This window comes from Pelmatolapia mariae, unplaced genomic scaffold, assembly GCF_036321145.2.
Source record: "Pelmatolapia mariae isolate MD_Pm_ZW unplaced genomic scaffold, Pm_UMD_F_2 NODE_ptg000515l+_length_20636_cov_1, whole genome shotgun sequence".
In the NCBI taxonomy this organism is placed as follows: Eukaryota; Metazoa; Chordata; class Actinopteri; order Cichliformes; family Cichlidae; genus Pelmatolapia; species Pelmatolapia mariae.
The window spans coordinates 10,924-20,636 of NW_027052200.1; the positions used below are offsets into that span (position 1 = coordinate 10,924).

Below are 9,713 nucleotides of genomic sequence, written 5' to 3' on the forward strand. Positions count from 1 at the left end.
CCCAATTAAATAAAGGTTACACTGACTCACTGCTTCATCTTCTGGTGCAAACTGGTATTATATGGAAGCACAGCCCAAAACCAGTTTAGCTTGAGGTTGTTTTTTCTGGACATAAAGTCACAGCAGGTGTTGTTTCAAAGCTGGTGGACAGATTTGCTGTGAAAATATTTGCAGTTTTGGGAGAAAAGGATTTAAGAGAAGGGATTACCACAGCAAAAGATTAAATATGAATGAAGGATTGAAATTTAACTTAGGTAACACATAACATGAATACAACTACTGTGTCCTAAGGAAACAAAGTAATATATAAAAATATGTAACAGGGATAACATTTTAGAGAATTAAAATCCCTCAAAGGAAAAAACATAAACTTGATATACATATCTATACATGCAGCTTCCTAAATGTAACATTCAGGATTATTCACTGCAGGTCCAGAAATCAGAGCTACCTCATCAGATCCAAGTGTGACATCAGCTGACACTCTTTACAGGAGATTCCATCTGAACTCTGTGGAGCCTGATCTCAAGGTTTTTAAGTCTGACCCTGAAACCAGAAGAGGATCTTTCTCTCTCTTCAGATTCATTGTGATCCAGTGATTTCAGTCCTGCATGATCAGGCTGATGTTTGCACAGAGCAGATAATGAAGTGAATGTTTTTGCACATTGGTAACAGTGAAACAGTTTATTTACAGTGTGGAATCGTTTGTGTTCGGAGTATGAACTGAGATTCCTGAAGCTCTTGTCACACTGGTCACAGCTGAAGTTCACTTCCATGTGTGTATGTTCATTTTGTTATGATGTCCTAAATGTGAGAAGCTTTTGTCACAGTGTCTGCACTTGTATGGTGTCTCTCCTGTGTGGATTTGCTTATTCTTGTTCTTTAAGCTCATGTGCAGTGGTGAAGGATGACCCACACTGGCCACAGATGTGCTTTTTGACCCCACTGTGGAAGAGTTCATGTATTTTTAATGTACTTGGTGTGTGGAAGCCTCTCCCACATTCTTTGCAGTAGTTCATTTTGTCTCCAGCGTTGATGTGGTTTTTTGGTCCCGTTGATGATTGAAAGTTTTTCCACAAAGGTCACAGAGAAACTCTTTCCCACCACCACAGTGACGACAGGGTTGAGAACTGGATCCATGTGCTTTCCTGTACTTCTAAAAAAAGACAGTGTAAGTCAGGGAATTCCTTCAACGTTTTTATCCTGAACGTCGCCTGAAATAAAGAGCATCTCTGCCAACGTCCAATTACATTTTACTGTTTACATTACAACACTCACTTACTGAGAGAAAATGACTCTTCATTTTTCCAAACAGTTCATTCAGTATAACTCCATAAGTTTACTGATCAGACTTGTTCCAAACAATCAGGTTACAATTACAAGATAATAAAATTAAATGCATCCTCACAGTAACTGCACTTGTAGAGTTACTTTCTGGTGTGGATCTGTTGGTGTTTATTCAGCTGATGTGGAGTTTTAAAAGTCTTCTCACACAGGTTACACTTACAAGGTCTCTCCTCAGTGTGGCTAAACATGTGTTGTTGTAACTGTGCATCTGTTGTAAACAGTTTCCCACACTGATCACAGCAGTAAACATCATTTCCAGTGTGAATCCGTAGGTGAATACTTCGGTAGTGTTTGTTGCTGAAACTTTTACCACACAAGTCACAGCTGTACAGTTTAAATCCACTGTGGATAGGTTGGTGTGATTTTAAGTCTATAGCCCGGGTAAAAGACTTTCCACACAAGTCACAACTGTAAGGTTTAACTCCACTGTGGATGAGTTGGTGTGATTTTAAGTTTCCAGCCTGGGTAAAACACTTTCCACACAACTCACAGCTGTACGGTTTAAATCCACTGTGGATGAGTTGGTGTGATTTTAAGTCTCTAGGCCAGGTAAAAGACTTTCCACACAAGTCACAACTGTAAGGTTTAACTCCACTGTGGATGAGTTGGTGTGTTTTAAGTTTCCAGCCTGGGTAAAATACTTTCCACACAACTCACAACTGTAAGCTTTAACTCCACTGTGGATGAGTCGGTGTGTTTTTAAGTATCCAGCCTGGTTAAAAGACTTTCCACACAAGTCACAGCTGTACGGTTTAACTCCACTGTGGATGAGTTGGTGAGTTTTTAAGTGTCCAGCCTGGGTAAAATCCTTCCCACACTCATCACAGCTGAAGGTTTTCTTTCCCTTTCTTCTGTGAGGTTTGTCGGCCTCCTGAGAGCGCTGACTTCTCGCTCCATGTTGGTCCTGCAGTGACAGAGATACAAACAGAGCAAGTGATTGAAATGCAGTTGTGGAACAAACTGAAACTCTCTCCATTGGTGGAATCAAACATGTCAACAAAAACACATTGTAGGTGTGTTACCACCACCTTCTGGTGATAGTATCACATTACAATGATGTGCTACAATGAGAGTTGTAATGAAAATGACATTATTGAAGAAATATTGATCTCAGTAGAGAAACTCTTTTACTTCAGAAAAAATTCAGAGTTCAACTGATGATATTGTTGTTTCAATGTGTGTAGAGAAAATATGATCTTTGCATTTTCTTGTAACGTCTGTGGTTTTTGGTTGTGAATGTAGATTCTGTATATATGGAGGAGCCCAGATTGGATAGAGATAAAGCTGCTGTTAATGGGTTTTTAAAAACCAACCAGCTGTACACACAGTTTCAATAACAGTGTAACTGTGATGTTTTTCTCACCTTTTGTGTTGAAGTCATTGTTTCCTCTGTAGTGGCTGAGCTGAGTCCAAATGGCTGAAATTGTTGCTCTGCTGCACCACCAGACTCTTCTCCTGCTGTTACTCAGCTGGGACACAAAAAGTATATATATGTATTTTATATCTGACAAAAAGAAGCAGAGCAAATAAACATGACTAAACATAGTAGCAGCACTGCAAGCTAACACTACGAATTTGTATAACCACCTTAAACGTCACCATAAAGTGCAATATGACGAAGCTGTGAAGGCCAAGAAAGTGACAGGAGAAAATCCGTCCCGCTCAACCAGCCAAAAATCAATAACGGGAACCTTATACAGCGCTTCCCCATACCCGTCAAACTCCCCCAGGCACAAAGAAATTACGGAGGCTATCACATATCACCTGGCTAAAGATATGGCTCCCATCAACACAGTGCAAAACGAGGGATTTAGGAAAATGATCAACACCCTAGACCAGGGGTGTCCAAACTTTTTTCGCTGAGGGCCACATACATAAAAATATCGGAGGGGCTGGGCCACTTACTAGAAATTAGGTATATAACCTTAACTTTACTGTATTAAAAATCACATAAAAGTGGTCAAATGTGTTATATTGTTGAATATAATTAAAGACAAAACAGCTTTCCATAAATGGATCTTTATTGATTTATTAAGAAAAAACTTTGGTAGCTCACTCTCAGAACAGCAGCCTCAGATTTCTTCTTAGAAGATTTACAGCACAGAGAAAAAACAATAAAGGGGAAAATGGGACGGGTACATTTAAAGCTTGTTATTTAAGTTATTAGGCTTAGCATAACATCTATTAATGTTCGTTTGAAACGATTATCAACATTAACAGACTGAACTGGACTTAATAACATGAGTGCATATAATTTTAGTAAATTATTCTGGTGAGTATCAGCTGCGCTGGGTATGTAAATCGGGCCATCCAGCCGCGGTGCTGATCGTACGCCACTCGTGCCAAAAATCCAGACAAATGTCACTTGATCAAGGAGCAGATCTGCATCAGATGAGATCAGCTGACTTTGCCTGTGCGTGCGCTGCGCACAGCGGTGTGTACTCTGTGTGTTAACAAGAAAAACGCATATAAGAAAGTGGTGCGCAAAAGGAGGGCAGTGACAGAATTGATGCGCATTATTAATATTTGAAGCATGTGCACCTGCATATTAACACACGGGTACTGTGGAATATATTTTTACTCACCTAAAGTGCTCGTGCTCTCATCCACTCCCCGCAAAAAATTAGCAGCTGTGCGGTGTCTGTGGCAACGGTGCTCGGATCGCATGCGATGGAGTAAAAATCAAAAGCACAGCTTTATCAGACAGTTGCAGTTTAATGTTGGCTGACGAGTCTTCAGTGCGTGGCACAACTGGATTTCTGGACATGCTGACGTTGTTGAAGTCCTGCACTTTTTTCGGGCACATTATTTCGATGACTTTAACGAGGCCGTGTTTTATGAGGTCTCCATCTGAAAAAGGCTTGTCATGTCCTGCGATGAGTTGGGCAACCTCATAGCTGCTATTGTTGCCTTTTCTTGGACAATTTGAGCACGAAAAAAATACTGTTGCTGACCCCGCAGGATAGCTACCCTTTGCTTTAATTTCTGCTCTCGCTCAGCACCAGTGTAGAATGCATATGCCTGATGTTTGGTTTCATAATGACGTTGTACATTATACTCTTTCATTACTGCCACAGTTTCAGTGCAGATCAAACAGACACACTTCCCCTTGAATTCTTTGAAGAAATATTCACTCTCCCACCGTGTCTGAAATTTTCTGCACTCACTTTCTACCTTTGGCTTCTTTGGTTCTGCCATATTTAGTAACTTGGGGTAAATTTCTTCTGTGATTGTCCTTTTTGGTGGAGCAACTGCCTTGATCAACAGCAGCTCCCCCTGGTGTTAAAACTAAGAAGTGCAATAAACTTAAGCAAAAGTTGAAGTGCGGGCCATTTTCTATTCTATTTATAAAATTACTTGCGGGCCAATTAAAACTGGACCGCGGGCCGGACTTTGGACATGCCTGCCCTAGACAAACGCTACACAGTGCCGTCCTGCAACTATTTTTCAAATGTTGCACAACCTGCTCTGTCGGGCAAGGGTGGAGACAGATATATAAGCAGTACAACATTTCACAGCAACAACAGACTTATGGTCCAGCCAAACTCAGCTTTATATTTTGTTAATAATTGTGGTTTACATTTTAAGAAACATAGCTATTACCAGTGTTGGGGAGTAACGGAATACATGTACCGCCGTTACGTATTTATGTTTTTGACGCGGGAGGATTTTCAACTGCTGTGGCAAATGGGTGCAAGGCTTTTACCACAAACTTAGTCACTGCTCGGTGACATTCGTCTATCCCGGCCTGAAAGGAGACGCTACCGGCAGACTGCAGCGACAACTGCCAGCGAGTGCCAGCCAGACTCTGTCTGTCTCTCTCATCACGGTCACCTAAATGCAGCGCACAGTAATGGCAGGTTTTGTAATAAAGCAGATCGCGCTAACATAATATGCACTGTTAGTTGATTATTTACCTGCCGCATTAACGGGAGAGGACGTACAAACGTTACAGCTGCTGCTGGGTGGAGATTCACGAGTCCGGAGCGGAATTAAAAACACGACATTCATTTAAGGTTATCTCATGTTTTGTGAGCTAATGCTTTGCATATTCGTAGTGTTTCCTCCTTTAAATGAAATATCTACTTTGCAAGTATTGCAAGTTTCCCTGTTGTCATCCGTTCTCGTAAAGTATAACCAAACTTTTGAGCATTTGAGCCACCATTTTTCTTGCCAGGCAAATGACGCTCCGCAACGTGGTGACGTCATTCGGGGCGACTGGAATCGATAAGGGAATCGTTTGCAAAAATGGCAAACAATTCCAAGGAATTGAAACAGTGGGCACCGGTTCTTAACAAGAACCGGTTTTCGATACCCATCGCTAATCACACACCTCCTAGGGTCATGACAGAGGTTGAGTCTTCTCTTTCTGATATATGGTATACCAAACACACCTATATTTGTTTAAGTAGAAATGCCTTTTGTTTAAGTGAACTGCTGGACTTCCTGGTGCCAGCAGGTCTAAGTGAGTCTTCACAGGGTCAAACCATCCTACCTTTGTCAATAACAGCTAGAAACATACTGGTTTGGCACTAGAAAATTAAGTGCCAAACCATGATACCTTTGTGAATGTTACCTACAAGCATACTTTAATGGGTAAAATTAAGTGGCAAACTGTCCTGGCTTTTCGAATATGAGCTACAAGCATACTCTGATGGGCAAAGTTAAGTGGCAAAGTGTCATACCTACTTAAATTTGTGCTGGAATTACTCTGTGACAGCAGAAATCTGCATAAACTACTGTCGGTAGGACGTTTTGCCAAAGTACGATGGTTTGTCAGAACACCAGAAAGTAAATAAGCAGCAGACCAAAATGAGGCAGGTCGAATCTTCTTGCGTTTCACGCATGCGCAGTACTGACACGTAAGCGTTTTCGGCCGTTCCAATGTGGACGCGCAACGCTGTGAAAACGGCTGAAAATGCTAGTGTGGACATGGAATGTTTTCAGAAGAGAACGCCGTTTTCCAATCTATCCGGGCTAGTGTGGACGCAGCCTCACTCTTCTCTCAACCTCTTCACAATAAACTGTGAACAGATACCGAGGAGAGCAGCAGAAGACCTCATCCAGGAGCTGTTGAAGTACGATTCTTTTTGATGGTAGCAATCAGGCGGAGACTTTTACTTCCAAAATCAGACGTCTTCATTTGCGCTGGGAGCAGGGGCGATATTGGCCCATTTTTGGGGGTGCTTCAGCCAGAGCGATGGCGGCTGAGACGCAGCGGAGCGGAGGTTGAGTGTCTGGCTTAAAACAGGACATGTTAGCTGCATTTAACCTTCAGTTACTCTTTATATAGTTAGGTAGGACTCAGACCATGTTTCTTTTTAGCAGAAAAACATCACACCCAGGTAACCTGCAGTGTTGAAAACGTCTTTTCTGATGATGTTTGCTACTCTACAATTCATCCAACTCGGTAGTAAAATCAGCCACATCTAATCGTCCTGTTGCTCCCATTGAAATTTATATAGCCTATTTAAAATCTAAAAATTAAGATTGTCCGTAGCCTACTGTTGTTACCACTGTCCTGTTTGCAATGGATACTGAGAGAGGACTTTTTGTTAGTGATCTTAATAGAATTTTTTTCATATTAATGTAAATTTTAATCTAATTGAATACAATCTATTTGTGTATGATTGTCAGTGTAAAATGGGAGAGAGGAAAGAGGGGAACGTGAGGAGAAAGTACAAGGTCAGGAAGAACCAGGTAAGAAAACAGACAACTGAGAGGCAAAACAGAAACTGTTAAACTGACAAAGAGACAAAACCTGATTTTACTCATACAATCTGGAAGTTGTGTTCTCCCTATATTACAGCTGCTATACAGAATCTGCAAAACAAACTGGGTTGAAACATTTTTGACCCCCTTTAACAACATTCCAACATAACATTATCATTGATTGGGGATTTTAAAATTAATGATATATTTTATGTGGTTCAGCCACAACTCTATTAAAACCTCAGCCAGTAATAGGTAGGCCAACTTTTGGACCATCTAGTTGTCTGTATGACTGCCGCAGTACGTACATCACATTTGCACACTATCAGAAAGTGCCGAACGGAGCCCTGGTGGAGTGAGGAGCTGTAAAGAGAAGCAGAGCGCTCTGTTTATATTCTAAAAATGTTTTAAGCTTGTTTCAAAGATTCTGTACAGCAGCTTTAAATGTTTTCCAAAAGCACACATACACTTATCAGTGTTTCTCAAACTTTTTACAGTGTGTACCACCTGAGAAAAATGTCAAGCTCTCCCAAGTACCACTATGAAAGCATGAAACTCATAAATCTTACAACACAAAATTATTATTATTAAATTAGTAAAATTAGTATCTGCAGTAAAGATTTTTTCATACATTGTATAGATTCTACCACAGGCAAAGTTGCCTCCATTTTTATCGTTTTTATTAATATTTTGTAATAATCTTTTCTGTTTTGGGAGTGTTTTTTAATGTTTCTGTATTATATATTTTACGCATTAAAAGTGAATCTCTGTCCAGAAAATGCACTGAGTTTACTTTTTACTCACTATGAGCATCATTCATTATTCTCCCCCAGTAATTAAGGTTAGGATATGTTTTTTTTTATTCCAATCCATTCTTCTTTTGCAGCAACAACATTTAAGGATGCAGGGACTGACAGCACCCCCAAAGCTCTGATCCTAGAATCGCCCCTGGCTGGGAGTAAATAAAATACAGATGCATCTGGAGATCATCCTATGAAGTCCTATTCTGAAGTGTTTGAGGAGCATTCCTCACACACACCTTTATAGCGTAAGGGGGGACGGGCGGCGGGGGTAGCCCTTTGGCACCCCTGCTCAGTAGGCTTCCACTACTCACTCTCTATTATTCACCCTGAGGTTGCCCTCCCCCAGGCTTGTACCTGTGGCTTCCTGTCGTGGGGGTGGGGGTTGGCTGTTCTCCTGCCTTGTACCCTTTGTTCATATTCAAAGACTATTTTTCTGTATGTATTCTTATCCCCTAGCAACCGCCATTTCATAATGTTGCAAGCAATCACAAACTCTACAGTCTGTCTAACTCCAGTGTATACCAAGCAATCTGTTATTCTCAACAGAGATAAACTCAACATAAACTGAACCCACATTAAAGTTAGCTCGGTGCTTACCTTTAGATGAGCCCACAAACCGAGAGAAACTCCGCGATGAAGCTGGAAGTCTTTCCAAACAGATCAGGGAGCAGAGACCCACGTGGTTCACGCTGATCTCAGCTACAATCCAGGAGAGAAGGGTGTGCAGATCGATGCAGATATCGATCCAAACGTTGGTGGTGTTATATGTTCCTGTAAGTTCACTACTTTACTCCCGTTTCATGAAAAATGCAGCGCTTCTTCTTCTTCTTCTTTGTGTTTAACGGCGGTTGACAACCAACGTAAAGGGGCATTACCGCCTCCTACTGTTCCGGAGTTAGACTGTTTACTTAGCCTGGCAGGGCGAAGGACACTGGTTGTGTCCCAATTCAGGGTATGCACGCTTGAAGTACGCACACTACGCGTACTACGGACGGTGCGTACTATAAGTACCTCACACACTGCTGAGTTTGTCCTGGTGGATCATCAGGGGTGCAAAGCCTCACAGATGATGTGCAGCAGTGGGTCCCTCAGTCTGTCCTCACTCTGGACACTTGCAGTTGTCACACGTGGAAATCAAATGTGTGATAAGCTGCAGGATTCAAACACAAGTGTAACTTATAAATACATGTTCATACTTTTATTCCACAATCAGAGAGAAAGAAACAGAGAGAGAGTGCAGGACAGACAGACAGGTGACAGTCTCAGGTGTATACACTGCTACAAAACAGCACAACAGGAGGATTTAGTGTTTGTGTTATTACGAGTGCTAAACAAGAAGAGTTCCCAGATGGTACAGTGGACACATGTGTGACTCCTGTTATTAAAGCATCTTTCTTTCAGCTTAACTAGTGAACCATTAGCTCGTTCAAACACACGTTAAAGTCCGTTTGGCTCGACACCACCGAACAGAGGCAGTAATATAACATAGCTAACATTAACAGTGCAGTGAATCCTGCTTGTGCCGTGATATTCAGGACTGCAAACCGAGCAGCATCACTGACTTTCAGCTTGTTGTGTTTATGGATATATGACTGACTTTAATTATCCATGAAATCATCACATTCTCTGTAAGATTAAGGTCGACTATATATATATATATATATATATATATATATATATATATATATAGAAATAGAGGCTTTAAAACCAAGTTAACGCTGAAAGTACAAACATCACTAATGTCACATAACTTTGCCGACATGTGGCCAACAGTAATGTTTTATTGTTCTTAAACATTCGCACATAAATAAGTGACATAATATTCAGTACTTACTTTTGCCAGTTCACTCT

General features: G+C 41.1%; 1 long non-coding RNA gene across 1 annotated transcript; it reads right to left on the reverse strand.

The window, feature by feature from the left end:
- Nucleotides 1-1,513: 1,513 nt before the first annotated feature.
- On the reverse strand, nt 1,514-8,700 carry LOC134623278 (uncharacterized). Its single transcript, XR_010093289.1, has 3 exons — nt 8,460-8,700; nt 2,711-2,816; nt 1,514-2,251 (listed from the first exon to the last, which is right to left on the reverse strand). It is a non-coding gene; the product is annotated as an uncharacterized LOC134623278 (long non-coding RNA).
- Between the last annotated feature and the right edge of the window lie 1,013 nt (nt 8,701-9,713).